The sequence below is a fragment of the Ammospiza nelsoni genome, chromosome 2, assembly GCF_027579445.1.
Source record: "Ammospiza nelsoni isolate bAmmNel1 chromosome 2, bAmmNel1.pri, whole genome shotgun sequence".
Classification (NCBI taxonomy): domain Eukaryota; kingdom Metazoa; phylum Chordata; class Aves; order Passeriformes; family Passerellidae; genus Ammospiza; species Ammospiza nelsoni.
In genome coordinates this window covers 113,640,661-113,656,876 of record NC_080634.1, presented here as the reverse complement: position 1 = coordinate 113,656,876, position 16,216 = coordinate 113,640,661, and positions in this window count along the sequence as shown.

The following is a 16,216-nucleotide window of genomic DNA, read 5'->3' as shown; positions in this document are numbered from 1 at the left end:
ATCACATCTCACTTTTATAAAATATTTTAATTTTATTACTCTGGTGACACACAGAACAGCAAGACACAATCAAAAGCATTAAAAAGCTGAAAGGTTCCATGTCTCTTGGGACTTAATTTCTCTAATCGCCAAATATAATTGCTTCTAGTCTTTCCCAAGTCAATGGACAGTAATCAGAGACTAATACAGGACTTTGGTTTAAGGTGAGGAAAAAACTCCAGTCTGGGATGGGATTGTTCAGCAGATATTTTCACATTATTCTCTCTAAAATGGAGGAACCATTTGCACAAAACCATTCAAATGGGAAAATTAAAATTACCTTAAGAGGAGAAGGAACACAGGCAGAGGATGAGACATTAATTTACACTGAGCCTGACAAGGTCTGCCAAACACTCAATACTCCAGTGTGGGTGCTGGGGCACCCCCCAAGAACTGGGGACATCTAAGTTTGACCAGCCAGAGCTACAGCAATCCTCATCCCTTTGCCTTCCAGAGGAGGAAGTGGTAAGACAGTCCCCAAAGGAGTGAGTCAGGGACTTAAAATTTGGGGTAGTTCTGGAAACATTTCACAGCAATTGTCAAACCAGGGCTAGATGCAGGTGCCTCATTTTGCAGAAGATGGTTGCAAAAGTGGCAAAACATAACTTTTTTCATCCAGAATCTGTCAGTCCCCCTCATGTGAGCTCCCTGTGAGGTGTCAGAAGCCCACACCAAACCTTCCCACATGTGTGGGGGTCAGATAGACATCACCTGGGCTTGGGGCTTTCTCCTGGGATCCAGGCATGCAGGAATCACTGAAAAAATTTGACAGCTAAGTGAGAAACGAGGCTCTCTGGATCATCCACAAGAATTTTCATCATGGAAAGAGTCTTCTTCTAGCTATGGTTAAAAAAAAATGTTAAAAATGTAAAGGCAGAAAAAGATGTGAGTGCATTTGCATTGCCAGTGGTTGTTCTGGCTTGTGTTGCACAGAGAGGGAATGAAAATCCAGATTTTGTGTTGGCTGTGAGGGGCTCTGTGCACAGAGAGCATCCAGCCTGGGGTTCCAGGCAGGGATGGGTGAAGGCTGATGGAACAGGTTGGGCATCCAAAACCCCACACAAACGTCGGACACGGGGGAAATCTGACTCAGGACAATTATTTTGCCTTTCTTCCTGGCGTAAAGTATCCAAGTGCACCTTTTACCTCTCAAGACGTAGAAACATTGGAAATAATTTGTAGGCAGGTTTAGCTGCAGGCCCAGATGGTCAGGCAGCAAAGAGGTTTAAATATACAGCCTCAGCCACTGCAGCCCTCTTTCCTGCTTCCAGTCTATTTCTACATCATGGCTCTCTTCCAGAAGGAAAAACATGCCCTTCCCTGAGAGGCACAAGGCTGTCTAACAACCTGCTTCCATCAGTTTTTCTTGAATATGTCTGCATCTCCAATCTCTTGGGGAGTGGGTTTACCTGAGAGCTGGGTGTTAGCTCTGGGCCCTTTTTACTGCAGAGATTATCCCACACTGTGCTGGAAACATGCAGAAAACACAGAGAGGATGTGTGTGCTCAGCAGAGAATGCCAGGAGCAACCCCAGATCCCTCAGGACCAGCCCAGAATTGGGCAAAAGGACAGAGAAGTGTCCCACAGGCCCTGGTTACTCACAGCCCGAAGGAGATGGGGGTAAAACTCTTCAGAAACACAAAAGTTTTACTTTGCTGCTTGGACTCATTTTGCAAGGCTGCAGCAGAAGCCTTGAGACACGTAGCATCTATTTTTACAGGGCTTGATTCAAAGTTGTTAAAGCTGAGAGGAGTCTCCCCACTGCTTTTAATAGACTTTGATACGAATTTAAATGGAAAAAAAACCACTCATGATTAAAAAAAAAACAAAATTGTGGATTTACAAATTATTAAAGCATTGGGAGCTGTGTTCTCCACCAGTTTCTTTGCAGGCATTGATTGCAAAGGCCAGGCTCATGTAAAACTGTGACTAACAAACCAGCCATAAAATCAGTCCATGGCTCAGAGAACAATAATTTTCCTAAACTAAATCTCATTTCCCTGTATTTCCCTGGCCTCCTTTCTTTTTTTTTTTTTTTTTTCAGAATTGCCAATTTTTACTTTTAATATTTTCCTTTTTCTTGGCAGTCAAACTCTGGAATCAGTGCCCACCCTGTCTGCCAGCTTCAGTCAAGCCTTCAAATCCTAGTGGGCCAAACTCCAAAAGGATGTGAAATTAACTTATAAATGGCAATTATTTAAAACCTAATCCTTCCCAAAAGAACTCTCAAGCAATTTTTTCCTCTCTGTGTTCGAGTTATTTCTGTCGGTGGCTTTGTTTGAGCCTTTGCAAACTGTTCCTGGTAACAACTTCAGCTGTTTCCACAGCAGAACAAGAATGGCAGGAGAGATCTTCCACCAATCTCCCAGGCAGCCTCAGCACCTCCTTTTTCTCTGTGGGTAGTTTGCAGCTGCCTTTATGCCCAGCTGCTTCTCAGGTGTCTCTCTTAGTGCCGCATATTTTTAGAGTTTTCATGTCAAGAGGTTTGTAAAACTGTGGTTTTGGCCTTACTTTGACTTTCAGTGTGTTTTGACACTGTGATTTCTCAGGGGGTGTTGAAGATTGCAATGCAAGATGTTTTCAACTACCATGTGTATGGCAGATTACCTTTGTCAAGTGGGCAGTTACTTTATCTCTCTCTTTGAGTGACCACATTCACTCCTGCCTTGGGAGGGGACATCTGCTGATAACAGCTATTGAATGTCACTGCATGGCTGATAAGAACTACAGCATCCCATTGGGAGATGTGAGCCCAGAGGGAGGAGCCAAGCATTGCTACCCAGATATAATCCAGAGGTTTTGAGACACCAGCACGGCTTCTCCACTGGATTCCCCAGAGGAACAGCAGCTGCCTCTTCTTCCACTGGATCCTCAGAGGAAGAATACATCCTTCTCTACAGGATCCCCTTGCTCCAGCAGAACCACCCCTGACACTGCAGGAGGGCTGCAGCCACATTTCCAATGGGACTGCCACCAACACCCTGACCCACAGGGTGTCAGGTTGGGTTCTGACTCTGTCAGTGTTGTTCTAGTGTACTGCATTGTTTATTTTGTCCTTTATTTTTTCCTTCCCTATTAAAGAACTGTTATTTCCTGCTCCCATATTTTTGCCTGAGAGCCCCTTAATTTAAAATTTATAGCAATTCAGAGGGGTGGGGAGGGTTTACATTCTCCGTTTCAGGGGAGGCTCCAGCTTTCCTCAGCAGACTCCTGTCTTTCCCAACCAAGGCAGGGGGTTGAGAGGATGCTACACATTCTGGGGCTGGAGATGCAGATTTCCCACTCCATTGCTTTTGTGGGTGATAACTTCTTGCCACACTTTGTGCACACTTCGCACAGGCACACACACACGCGTGCACACAAACACACAAACACACAAACACACACACACATCCCCTTCCCTGCCAGCTCCCAGCTTCCCTTTTGGCATTTTGGAGAACCTGGGACGCCCACTCAGCAGCTCCAGTCCACAGGAGCAGCCAGTCAAGCACATTTCATGCATCTTTCCAGCAAGCTCAGCCAGCATCAGTTGTTTGCAGGTGCTTTTTATTTGCTTTCTGGTTTGCTGAGACTTTAGGATGCACTTGGGTCCCATTTGCCAATTACTCTCTACAACCAGGTGCTCTAGATGCTTTATTGCTAATTCTTCCTCAGCTTCTCCCATCATCCCATGAATCTGGAAGGGAGAGCTTGAACAAAAATATGGAGTGTCATGAGATGTTATGAAATCACAAGAAGCAGCTCTGTGGTGCTCTGAATTGGCTCACTAAGACACATTAATTTGATTAATGGGTGAGTCTGTCTGCTACTGTACCCTCTGTTCCCCTAATTCAGTGCTGAAAGGAGCTTGGTGACCATCCTGAAACTACAAAAACACAAACAGGAATTTCAGGGGAAGGAAAATGAAATGAAACAGCTACTCCAGGCTGGGGGGCTGGGAGAGGCATGCACCGTTTCTACCTTATGGATTACAGAGTATGGGCTGTGGCAGACAACTTTTATGAAAAATCCTTTCCTTAGGATTTTTCCTCCTGAGAAGCTGGGAGGCCTCAGGAACAAAATGTAAACAATGATTATCTGCTGCTGTGGAATGCAACAGGTGCATCTGTGATTGGTCTCAATTGGTTGTTTCTAATTAATGGCCAATCACAGTCAGCTGGCTCAGACTCTCTGTCCAGGACAGAAGCTTTTGTTATCATTCTTTCTTTTTCTATTCTTAGCTGGCCTTCTGATGAAATCCTTTCTTCTATTCTTTTAGTATGGTTTTAATGTAATATATATCATGAAATAATAAATCAAGCCTTCTGAAACATGGAGTCAGATCCTCGTCTCTTCCCTCACCCTCAGACCCCTGTGAACACTGTCACAATGGGCAGACTCATCTGCTCTCCTCCACAGGGTGATGGTCTCAGCCTCAGTGAGGACAGTGGGGTTTCAGGGTGACCTGAACAACTGGTAAGAGACCCCAAGGAAGGGTGAAGATGATCCAAAAGTCCAGAAAAAAATGAAGAGGAAATAAAAGACAGGTGGAAAACTAGGGAGGGAAACTAGGAAAACAAAGATCTTCAAACAGTTTTGTTTCAGTCATAGCTTTACTTGCATCATTCCACCTTTCTGCTCTTCCACAAAACCCCACAATATCTATTCCTTGCAACATGCAGTGTAAATGACAATAGTTAGTCTAGAACAAACTTTTCAGGTGTTTGAAGAGCAAGAACACACCAGCCTGCTCCCTGGGGAAATGCAGGTTTTATAGAAGCAGCTTGTCAGGTTTTCCAGAGCTCCAGTACAACTCAGCAAGGATGCACAGAGCTCCAGCCCTCGCCTTACACAGTTCATTTGCTACATTGCATGCAAAGATAGCTCTTTAGACTTAACACCCACAAAAATGTCATGCAAGGTTCAGCATATTATGTGTTTGAAAAGGACCTTGTCAGTCACACAAGAGGTTTTTTTTCCCCTTTTCAAAATTTAAACATTCATTTGGATAAGGGCTTGTCAGATTCATTCCTCTAGTGATGCCTGAAAATAGTGGGTTTTCTTGCTTTGAAAAAAAATTATCAAGACACTTGGAATAATTCAGGCACTGAAACCTCCCTCTGTTCACATTCTTGGTGCAGAAAAAGTAAGAGAGAAAATCACCTCTGGGTGTTCACTCTGCTCTGGCTGCAACAGCTGTAAACATTTACTCATTTTTTTTTTCCTCAACACCTGAAGATGAAGATGGAGAAAATAAAAGTGCCATTCTCTGTTTGCACTATTTCTACAGAGCAGAACAAAGCAGGGATTTGTGTACAGTTCAGGCACTGCTAAGGACAAGAGGAGGAGGGTGCTGGCACAATGATGGTGCTGGGGGCAAGTGCTGGGATTGAACACCTCTGCACCCACTCAGGGCACTGGCACCATTTCAGGCACCCCTGAAAGGAGCCCCTGCATCGGTGCTGGTGTTTCAAAATGGAAATCCCTTCAGCAGGTGGAGAAGGGATGGGAACAATTGTCCAGATTTCAGGAAATCAGTTTGTTATCCCTTCCTGTTTCCACTCACAGCACTGCTTGTTCTGCCTGTCCCTTTCCACCAGGCAGATTCATTCCTCTAGTGATGCCTGAAAATAGTGGGGTTTAGAGGCTCCCATGGGCTGCCTTTGTTGGTGCACAGGACCAAACCTCCCAGGTGTCTGAGGAGCAGGGCCAGAGGTGATGGGGGCTTTCCATCAAATGGCTGCATTGACTGGGGACAAACATTGGCAGGAGTTTTTGTCTACAAGGTGTGAAAGAAAAAACCAAACCTGCAGGAAACGCTCTTGTTGCATTCTGTGAGTAAAATGACCAGAAAAACCTATAAAACCCCAGGTGCTGACTTGTTCTTTCAAAGTGCTCAGGGAAAGGCTCCCCAAAGTCAAGTCAAGCAGGGCTGTCTAAAAATACAGCTTTGGCATGACTGCAGCATGGCAAGTGCAGCAAGATAAAATTACTGGGGAAGGAGGGCAGGAAAAAGGAGCTTCTGAATGGAGGACAGGAGTACAAATATGACCTTGAGGTGCCACCAAAAAAATGTCTGTATTTATAAAAAAAAAATGAAATCCCTCAGCGCTGGTAGATGAAAGAGGAAGTATAAAAGGTCAAAAAGCAGGGAAAAAACAGGACTTTTCTAACTGAATCAGAGCCTTCAAAGACTGTCATTCCCAGAGGTGTCCACGTTCATGGGATTTCAAGAGAGGAATTGTTCATAAATTTTACAGAAACACAGACTGAGCTAAAGGACAGAGGTCTCAGTACTACAGAGGCAAAAATTAGGAAATATTGGAAAAGCTGTGACTACAGGTTCCCTCCTTTCCCTGCTGCAGACTCAGATCCATGAGCACAGTCTGAGACACTGGGCAGCTCCTTCTGGGGCTGGTGGGAGCAAAACCCCTCAGATGCAATCCCCCAAATCCCCTCCTGCTGCTGGACAAGGATGGAGGGATGGGATGTATCCCTGGCAGAGGAGGGAACTCAGAGGGAAAATTTTGGAGGCCGGATTTGCAGGTTGCAGGAACACCTGTGAGCTGCTTCGTATCTTGTTTTAAGCCATATATGGAGCCCAATGGGAAAGTGGGATCTGCTGTGATCTCTGCCCAAGTTTTTCTTGAAGAGCCCTGCAAGAGTGGGATCCCTTTAAAGGCACCACATTAGGAGTTCACAGTGAATGTGTGCTGACAATAAATAAAAAATACACACACACACACACACACACACCCCAGGTGGCTAAACAGCAGCACAAGGGAGCAATTCTAACCAAACAGACACCCATCAAAAGGGAGGAATCAGATGCAGAAATTAGGCAAATTAAATGCAAGGCTACAGTGAGGCAGCCCCAGAAGAGAAATCCAAGGAGTGACTTGCTGACAGCGAGGAGGCTGACAATGAACCCTTTCTCAAACACATCAGAGGCACAGAGCCTGCCAGGAGAGCTGCTGAGGCCAGCAGGAAATCTCAGTGCAAGGCAGGCCAAGGAATGAAGAAATCAGGATTTTGCAATGACAGTCACAGGCGGTGTTTCAAAGAAGAAACAGGAGAAAGAGCTGAAGTGACTCTGTTAAAACTAAAATCAGGTAAACCCCAGCTCAGCCTCCCCTCTGAGAGAGCAAGGAGCCCATGAGGGAGGGTGCACTGAGACTTTGGCGCTGTTTTGCAGTAAAGATGGTGAAAAATGGGTGGGAATAGCACCCAGTGTGTGCGAGTGAGGAGCCCTGCTCAGGGTGTGTGTGACTCCATCCAGGGCAGATGCTCCTCGTGGGGAGAAAAGCAGGAGCAGAGCAGAGGCTCCAGGGAGCTCAGGGAGCCTGGGAAGAGCTGGGGTTTCAGCACAGTGCAGAGGAAAACATAGGAAAACATAGGAAAACAGAGGAAAACAGAGGGTAACTGGAGGGGCACAGTTGTGGGAGGGTTTCCCTGGAGAGATCAGCCTGGCAGGGTGTCATGGGCCTGAGGAGAGGAATCTCCCACATCAGGGACTGCAAGGAGGGCAAGGACACAGCAGGACAAGGATCCTCCTTTGTCTCGTGTCCTACACTCCTCCCCAAACACAACAGCAGAGATTTGCCCCAGTGTGATTTGGTCTGGCCCAAGGGATCTCCAAATGTCACAGGAATGGCAAGAACAGGGACTGGGGCTCCTGGGGTGATGTCCCAGGTTGTGGTCAGGTGCCCCCTTGTCATGACCAAGAAAAAAATCTTTCTCATCTTAAGTTTTGCAGTGTCTGTACAATTAAAGATGTGAATAATTTTACAATATTAATGAATAAAGCTGTTGCAACACAGCTACTAATGACTCACTGTCTTCTCAAGGAAACACCCTAATTTTTCACTGATATCTCCTTTTGGGGAATAAAAACCCCAAACCAAACCCAGCTTGAAGGAAATAACCTTATCCTGATCCAAAGAAACTGTCTTAACATCAGAGCTGTGAGTAGGAGGGAGGGAGGGAACGCTGTGTAATGGCACATGGGAGCTTTGAGATCCCAGATCTATTAAAGAGCTTCTTTGCCAGATTAGCCACTTTGCATGCCTGGAAATGTTCATTCAGAACAAACTTTCATCATAATCAAAAGCAAGTTATCAGGCCAAAATGCATCTGGTTTGATTTTCAAGGGCTGGTACCATCAAGAGACTTTTTGTTTCAACATCTGAAACAGCTTTCAGAGGCTGTGCATGGATTGATACAGGTTTGTGTCCTCCCACAGAGTCAGAATGGTCCAAGAGAGTTGTTCTGCTCTTTGTTTGCTCTTCAGGGTTTGGAAACCTTGGGCTCAGAGAATTTGCTCAAAAGGCTCAGGAAGCTGTTCCTCCTCCTCTCTTCTCCTGTCCTTCTTGGGTTTTTGGAGAATTTAACCACCATGACCAAGTTGTCTTGATGTCTTACCCAAAACAGCTCTCTCTGTTTTTCCTTCCTCACTCCCTTATGTTCACTGAAGTTGAGTCATTTCTCTCAGAGGACCAGAGGGATCCCAGACTCCTTCCCAAGGGACAATTCCCCTTTCACTCCAGAAAAGGAGACAGAAGTGTTTTCTGACCTGAAATCAGGGACAGGGAAGAGGAACTCTTTCCTTGAAGCCGCTGCAGCTGGAGAGGAGCCAGAGGAAAAACTTCCCCGTGGTGCTCCCAGGGAAGATGAAAGAAATCCCAAAGAGAAGGAACAGGGAAATGTTGTGATCACCCAAACCAGCACTGGGCCCTCCAATTCCTGCTTAATTAAGGGGGCATGGCAGGGCAGAGCACCCCAAGGCAGGAGGATTTCTGTGCTTCAGCAAATCAGGTGAGATGAACTGTGCTCAGGGGAACCTGCCATCCAAACAGGTGTAACGAACGCATTAAAGACAGCAGAAACTGAGAATGCATTTTCACTGAAAAAAAAATATAAATGCAACTCTTTCTAGTTAATTTTCTATTTTTTTTTTTTTTGCTCAGTTTTTTTCCTCTTGCTGACCCAATAACCACTGGTCAATAACCTTGGGGGGTAAAGGAGGAGGGAAAGATTTCCACTCTTCCCTGTGTGGCAGGGAATTGATAACTCAAAGCATTTTAGCATGTCAAGAGGCAAATGTGAAAAAAAAACCAAGTAGAGAACTACAAAGTAATTCAAGTCAAACCAGCATTGAAAACAGCATTTCAGTCATGGGGACTAAGGTGGAGGAGCATTGGAGGGACATTATGCCTTCAGTTTTTAAAACTTTAAAGACATTTAATGCTTTCTCAGACAGCCCAAATAAATGAATCACCTTGCAATGAGACAAATAAAAGCCTGTTTTAAAAAGAACTATTTTTCTTGTATCCAAGTGGATTTGCCATTATCAGTGACAGGCACAGACCTACCTACAGTATTGAGCTAATTGCTTTATGATATCCTTTGGTCTGGAAGTTTCTGCTAATGTCAACCTATTCTTCAAACCAAATTTTTTCCTCCCCTTTGAGCATTAAATCCACCCAGAAAAGGCGAAGAGCGTGGCTGAGACACAAGGAGTGTGTCAATGAGCAGAAAGGCTGCACTAGGGATGTTTGCCAGTGACAGCATGGAGATAAATGTGAAGAGAAAGGGAGATATTTTGAGAAGGAGAGATGAGCACAGCCACTGAAAAGCACCAAAATGAGCACACAAATAAGGCACAGGAGACATTCAAGCAGTGAAGAGATTTGCCAGAATAGAGAGAAAGAGGGCTTCTTCTCTGGCAGATCTCAAGCAAGATAGCTTGCCAAACAAACTGGAAGAGGAAGGAGGTGCAAAAAAAAAAAAAAAGACACAGAGCAATGAGCAGCACTTCCTCTCCGTGTGGGATTTTTTTTTTTTCTGTGTATTCAAGTTTTTCAAAAGCAGTCACACCACCCAGCTTCTGGAAGATGAGAAGAAATGCACGTCCCTTCTCCTCAGACAGAGAAAAACCCATTTTTTAAATTCACATCCTTTTACACTCACTGCTGCCCTGCACCCACCGTCCCTGCAGAAACACCAAACGTGGGCAATCACTGGCAGGGAGGCAAGGAAACACTGCAGCAAGGTGCTGCACCCCTCTGTCCTCTCTCCAGGTACCACAATCCAGCAGCACAGAGCTCCTCACTCCTTCCACGACCCTTTCTCAGCAGAGCTCAGGGATGTGTGTGGGAAAACGCCGCGCTCCTCTTTTTCCTGGCAGTGCTGCCCAGCCTGGCTGGGGATGAGCAGCGAGGGGAGAAGGTGCTGAGCTGGCCCAGCACCCTCCTTGAGGAGCCAGCCCCCCTTCAGGGGGCATCCTGTGACCCCCATCTCCCCTGGGATGCTCTGCTGGGGGACAGGGATGCTTTGAGGGCAGGGGATCGGCGTCCCCACGAGCTGGGGATGTTTCCATGCTGGAGGCCAAATTGATTTTTCTAGCGCAGTTTCCACATTAATGCACAGCAGAGTCCAGCATCACACCCAAAACATCTCGTGGCCACAGCCCCTGGGCTGTGCTGGCAGGGCTGGGGCTCCCCTGCCCTGCAGGATGGGAGGTGCAGGAACACCAGGGAGAGCTGGAAAAGGCAGCTCCTGGCAACACGCAGGGCAATCAAATACCTATTCAAGCACAGCAGCACTTCATTCATATGCTGTCTTATGTTCTCCCATCTCGTGGTTGTGTAAATAAGCCATAGAGAGCATTAGCCATGGCATTCTTCATAGCACAGCCCTAATTGCTGGAGGCTCCATCGAGCTCTGTAAACAGCATTTTGCACTGATTTTGAAAATTAGGAACTGAAGTTGCACTTATGATAATTGCCAACTCATTTTGCTCAGTGCTGGAAAACTCATTCCACCTTTGCTTTTCACTTTGGAGCTGCTGAAGCAGCTTTTCAAAGGTAACATCACCTACTGACACACACATTATTTCTCCGTTAACAGAACTCAGGGGGGTTTACAAAGCACTCACTCAAACAATTTTTTGCCTCCCCAGACTTTTGCCCTGCCAGAATTTGCTTCTCTACTTCTTCATTTGCTACCTTTAAAAAAATTGTATTCCTGTATCACTAAGACATTTCTCACAAAAACTGGTATTTTTTTCCCCCTGATCTTTTTTTTCTTTTACAGGGGAAATGTCTGTAGAAGATCTGACTGGAAAATGGGTAAAAGCTGAAAGATTAAAAAATCACAGAATCCTTAATGTTGGAAAATCCCTTCAAGACTATCAAGTTCCAACCTTTGACCAAACACCACCACAGCAATCAAACCACAGCACTAAATGCCACATCCAGCTGTTTCTTGAGCACTTCAGGGTCACAGCACCACCATCCTGGGAAGCCCCTTCCATTGCTTGACAACCCTTTCAGTGAAGAAATTCCTCTTGAGAATGAAGATGCTGAAGCAGGATTTAAATGTGAGGCTGCAACTTGACTTAGAATCACATGGTTACAGCACACAGACACAGCAATTCCCCTCATTCATGTTTAGGAATACCAAAATCCCATTGCATTTGAGTGCAGGAATGGATAATGGTGAAGGAAACCTAATTCATGTTGTCCTGGATTGCCAAGCAAATTGTATTATATTTGCCATCTGGATGGCAGCTGTCTGCTGTTCAGTGGGCAGTTTTCCTTATCTCTTCCACACCCACTCCTCCCTCTGGGGAGACACCTGCTGATAACAGGCTGTTGAATGTCCCTGCATGACTGATAAGAACTACAGCATCCCATTGGGAGATGTGAACCCAGAGGGAGGAGCCAAGCATTCTTACCGGGATATAATCTGGAGATTCTGGAACACCAGCACGGCTTCTCCACGGGATTCCCCAGAGGAACAGCAGCTGCCTCTTCTCCCACTGGATCTTCAGAGGAAGAATACATCCTTCTACAGGATCCCTGCTCCAGCAGAACCACCCCTGACACTGCAGGAGGGCTGCAGCCACATTTCCAATGGGACTGCCACCAACACCCTGACCTACAGAGTGTCAGGCTGGGTTCTGACTCTGTCAGTGTTGTTCTAGCATTGTTTATTTTATTTTTATTTTCTTCCCTAAAAAAGAACTGTTATTCCTGCTCCCATATTTTTGCCTTAATTTAAAATTTATAGCAATTCTGAGGGAGGGGGTTTACATTTTTCCATTTCAGAGGAGGCTCCAGCCTTCCTTAGCAGATTCCTGTCTTTCCAAACCAAGACTCATGTGGAGATGAGGCATTTTCTCCTAAGATGTCCCTCTGCCCAGGGCCCGTTGTGGGCTGGTTCTCAGCCAAATCTCAGTATTTTGATGCAAAATGTGTGCCATGGGGCACCCTGGGCTGAGCCCACATTGCTATTTCTCAGCAACATTATATCCCATCAACCTGTCAGTGAAACCAATTTTTTATTTTTAAACCTCCCAGCCAGGTATCCAGTATCCTCACCCTTATCTGATGGCTGCATATCAGCATCCCTGGGCTGCCCAGGCACTTCTGCCTCCTCAAGCATAATTACAACCCCTTTGCCACCCAAACCCAAACCTTTCTGGGTGCTCTCCTGAGGCTTCCAGGGTTGCACCAGCCTGGGAAGCATCAGGAGGTAATGAGATGGGCATAATATTAAAGAGCAGCAGCGCCAAACCCTCTCCAAGACATTCCCAGCTCCTGCTGTCTGCCCTCCCCAAGGGGTGTGGGTGAGCACCCAGCCCTGCCCTGGGCTCTCCAAAAGGACTCAGGAGGAATCCTATTGGAGCTGCTGTGCTCCTGGCAGGTTCACACAGCCCAGGGGACTCGAGCAGCCACTGTGCTGTGGCAGGGCTGCAATAATTTACACTCCTTTGCCAGCTCCTCCTTCCTCCTGGTGCCCGACACAGGAGCTGGGAGAGCTGCTCTGTAGGCAATGGGTATGTCCCTAAATCACCATTTAATCTGGGACAGCAGAGATAACACTGGCATCTCAAAACAAAGTCCTGCACATAAATACTGAGCTGCAAGTCTGCCCTGAGCCTGGCAGCAGCTCCTGAGCCCCTGGAATATCTTTGCAGACCTTCTCTACAAAGGCATTTGACCTTTAAGGAGGTCTTCAGCTACTGGAACTACAGCAGATGCTCTTATCACATTGCACTGGGTACCCTGCCTAGTGCCACCACTCTTAAAAAGCCCTTCACACTCCTCCCTGCACCCCCCAAAAAACCCCCAAACATGTGGCCACTGTGACTGGCTCCCAATTGTTGTCCTTGGGTTTCATCACAGCCCAAACAAGGCTGTTCCTGGTGGCTTACTTACCCTCCAATAGCCAATGTTCACCCCTACCCGAGGACCACTTTGGGTCCTAAATAGGTTCCAATGAGTACCTTAGGTTCATAAATAGGTAATGTTTGCACCTTGCTTGCAAGCAGATGACCAAACCCTGTTTCCACCCACTGCCCACCTCTCAGCCTTCTCAGGTGCCACAAAAATCCTTCAAGTTACTGCTGTGAAGGTCAGCCTGTGGGACAGCCCAGTGGCAGTGATGTTCTGGGGCAGCAAAACCACCCCAAATCCCTAAATTTTATGTTAAAATTGAACAGATTAAAGCTCCAGCAGCATCCAGGACATGAGCTGCATGTTGCACTCAGCATATGGTGTTGACAGGACAGCTGACTGACCACTGCCACAAGAAAAAGGCCTCTTTCCTCAAAGGGCTTCCCTCAGTTTCCCACTGATTTGGTGATGAAAAGAACAGAGGAGGAAAGGGGTGAAAATATCCTTTATGCCTGTTCATTTTCGCTGTGCCCACAAGGCTGAACTAAATGACATCCCAGCCATGTCACTGCACACATCTTAGGCTGCTTCTTCTCTCAGTCTTCTCTTGTGGTGTCCCTTCCTGACTCTTTCAGTGATTTTAAGTTTTTGAATGTACTCGGAGCCAGCTCTCTCCTGCCACGTTTCAGTGCTCCCATGGACTCTGGCAATGGCTGAGCTGTTTGGGTGGGACTCCTCCAAGAATCTTCCAGCTCAGTGCATTAAAGGAGTCAGTGCTTTTAGCCCATTTGTTTAACCATTAGCCCACCCATTAACCCTTGCCTGGGATTTTGTTACCTTTAAATTGCTCTGTCCTACAGCTTGAAAATACCTTCTATGAGGAAAAAAATAAAAGGTGGGATGTCATTTGAGAGCAGTGCTCCATCCTAATAGAAAGCAGAGTGTGCTCTTGTGTGAGAGGAACCAGTGCCTGTCAGGAGCTCGGGGGCAGGACAGGAGGGTGGCAGAGGGCTACAATGATAAATCCATTTTCATGTGCCCCAACTGCTGTGCACGCCCACAGCCCCACTGTTCCCCAGGCAGGGCCAGCAGCAATTGCATTTCAACCCTTTAAGAAGGTCCTGGCAGCAGGAACTGCAGTAAAACACTGACACTGCTGCCCTAGGGAGGCTGGGAGCTGAGCCCTCCCTGCTGCTGCCACAGTGAGGTGCCTCTGCCCATCTTCCAACCCTTCAGTGTTTTTATGGCTTCCCAAAATAAATATGGATAAGGGCACCTCACCCCTCACCTATACAACTCATCCCTGCTCCCTTTGTCCCACTGCAATGGGAGAGGCCAGCACTGCTCCTCCTGGGCACAGGACAGCTCTTCCCTGCTGTGGTGACAGGGGACAGCTCCTGCGGGGCTCAGGATGGTCCCTGTGCCCCTGTCTCCCTGTCAGCTGCTCTCCCTCCCTCTCCTCCATTTTCAGCTTTGCATGGAGTTTCCAGCACCAACAAGGAAATGTTATGTTCCACCTCCCCCAGATGCCCTGCTCTCCCCTCTTTTGGAGGAATGCCTTTGTTTTCCTGCAATGAGGCTGCCCTGTGCCCTCCCCCTGCACCCTGTGCCCTCCTCCACAGGCCCTGCACTGAGCTCACCTGGGGCTGAGCTTCAGCTTCATTCTGTGCTTGAATTTGTGCACCCCTCCTTCCGCCACTCCGCCCCAGCACAACGGGAACAGCAGCCCTGGGTGGCTTTGGCCTGTCCCTGAGTAAATCCTCACACTCACCAGCCTTGTCTCCCTTCGCTCTCAGCCGGAGGGATTCCTCTGCCTGCTCCCACACTGGCTGAAGCAGCCATGGAAGATCACAGAATCATATTTAGACTCAATCATGACTTTAGAGCTCATCTAGTCCCACACTCAGACATGGGCAGGGACACCTCCCACCAGACCAGGTTCCTCAAGGATTTTATCCAACCTGGCTTTGAATACTGCCAGGGATGGGGCATTCAGAGCTTCCCTGGGCAGCCTGTGCCTGTTCTCCCTAATATCTGAGTTAAATTTCCTCTTTTTCCATTTGTAACCATTGCCCCGTTTCCTGTCACTGCAGTTTCTGGCAGAAAAGTTCCTCTCCAGCTTCTCTGTAGCCCCTTCACACTGGAAGGTGCTCTGAGCTCCTCACACAACCTTCTCTTCTCCAGGATGAACAGCCCCAATTCCCAGCCTGTCTCCATAGGAAATGTGCTCCAGTCCTCCTTGTCAAATTCATGGCCCTTCTCTGAACCTGCTCCAACAGTTCCTGGCCTTCCCTTGGACAAGTCCATCTTACATGAAGCTTTCCTGCCACACTCACCTGCTGCTCCCATCATGGCTCCGCTCTAGTTCCACACAAAATAGTTCTGACCTAGCTAAGCTCAGGTTTAAACACCCTCCTCCCTCCTAAGCCCTGCACTAAGTACCACGTTTGAAACCTTCCCAGGATCAGGGCAGCAACCAAGGATGAGTACCCTCTTCCCTGTGGTCCTGGCTGAACCCCTGGATCTTCCTTCTCTTTATTAGCCAATAAATGTATTTGTGGCCAGGGAACCACCAGCTGTGAAATCCCCAAGCCTTGCCCACCCAAGAATCAGCTCAGCTTAGCCAAGCTGTGCTCATTTAAGCAAAGCATCATCACTTTAATGCTACTGGAAAGTCCTTCTTCCACATGGCAAGGCACAGATTCAGGGTACTTTGTCTTTAGGATCCACAAGTCCTCTGCCACACAAATCCAGGAAACTTTGGGATTTCCTGTCAATAGATACTTTTCACTTTCTAGTGACTTTTATCTAAATATTTTATATATAGATACCAACATAACTACTGCTAGACTAACCACTGGTAGGACTTCTCCAAAAAAGCAAAGATAAACTGCTCCCAAGTTGTGTATACAGAGGAAAGCTTTAAAATCAAATGCTGTTGAATATATTTAGGGAAGGACTTAATTAAGCTCAAAAACACAACTATTTATTTCCTCATTTAAGGATCCCTTTTTGTC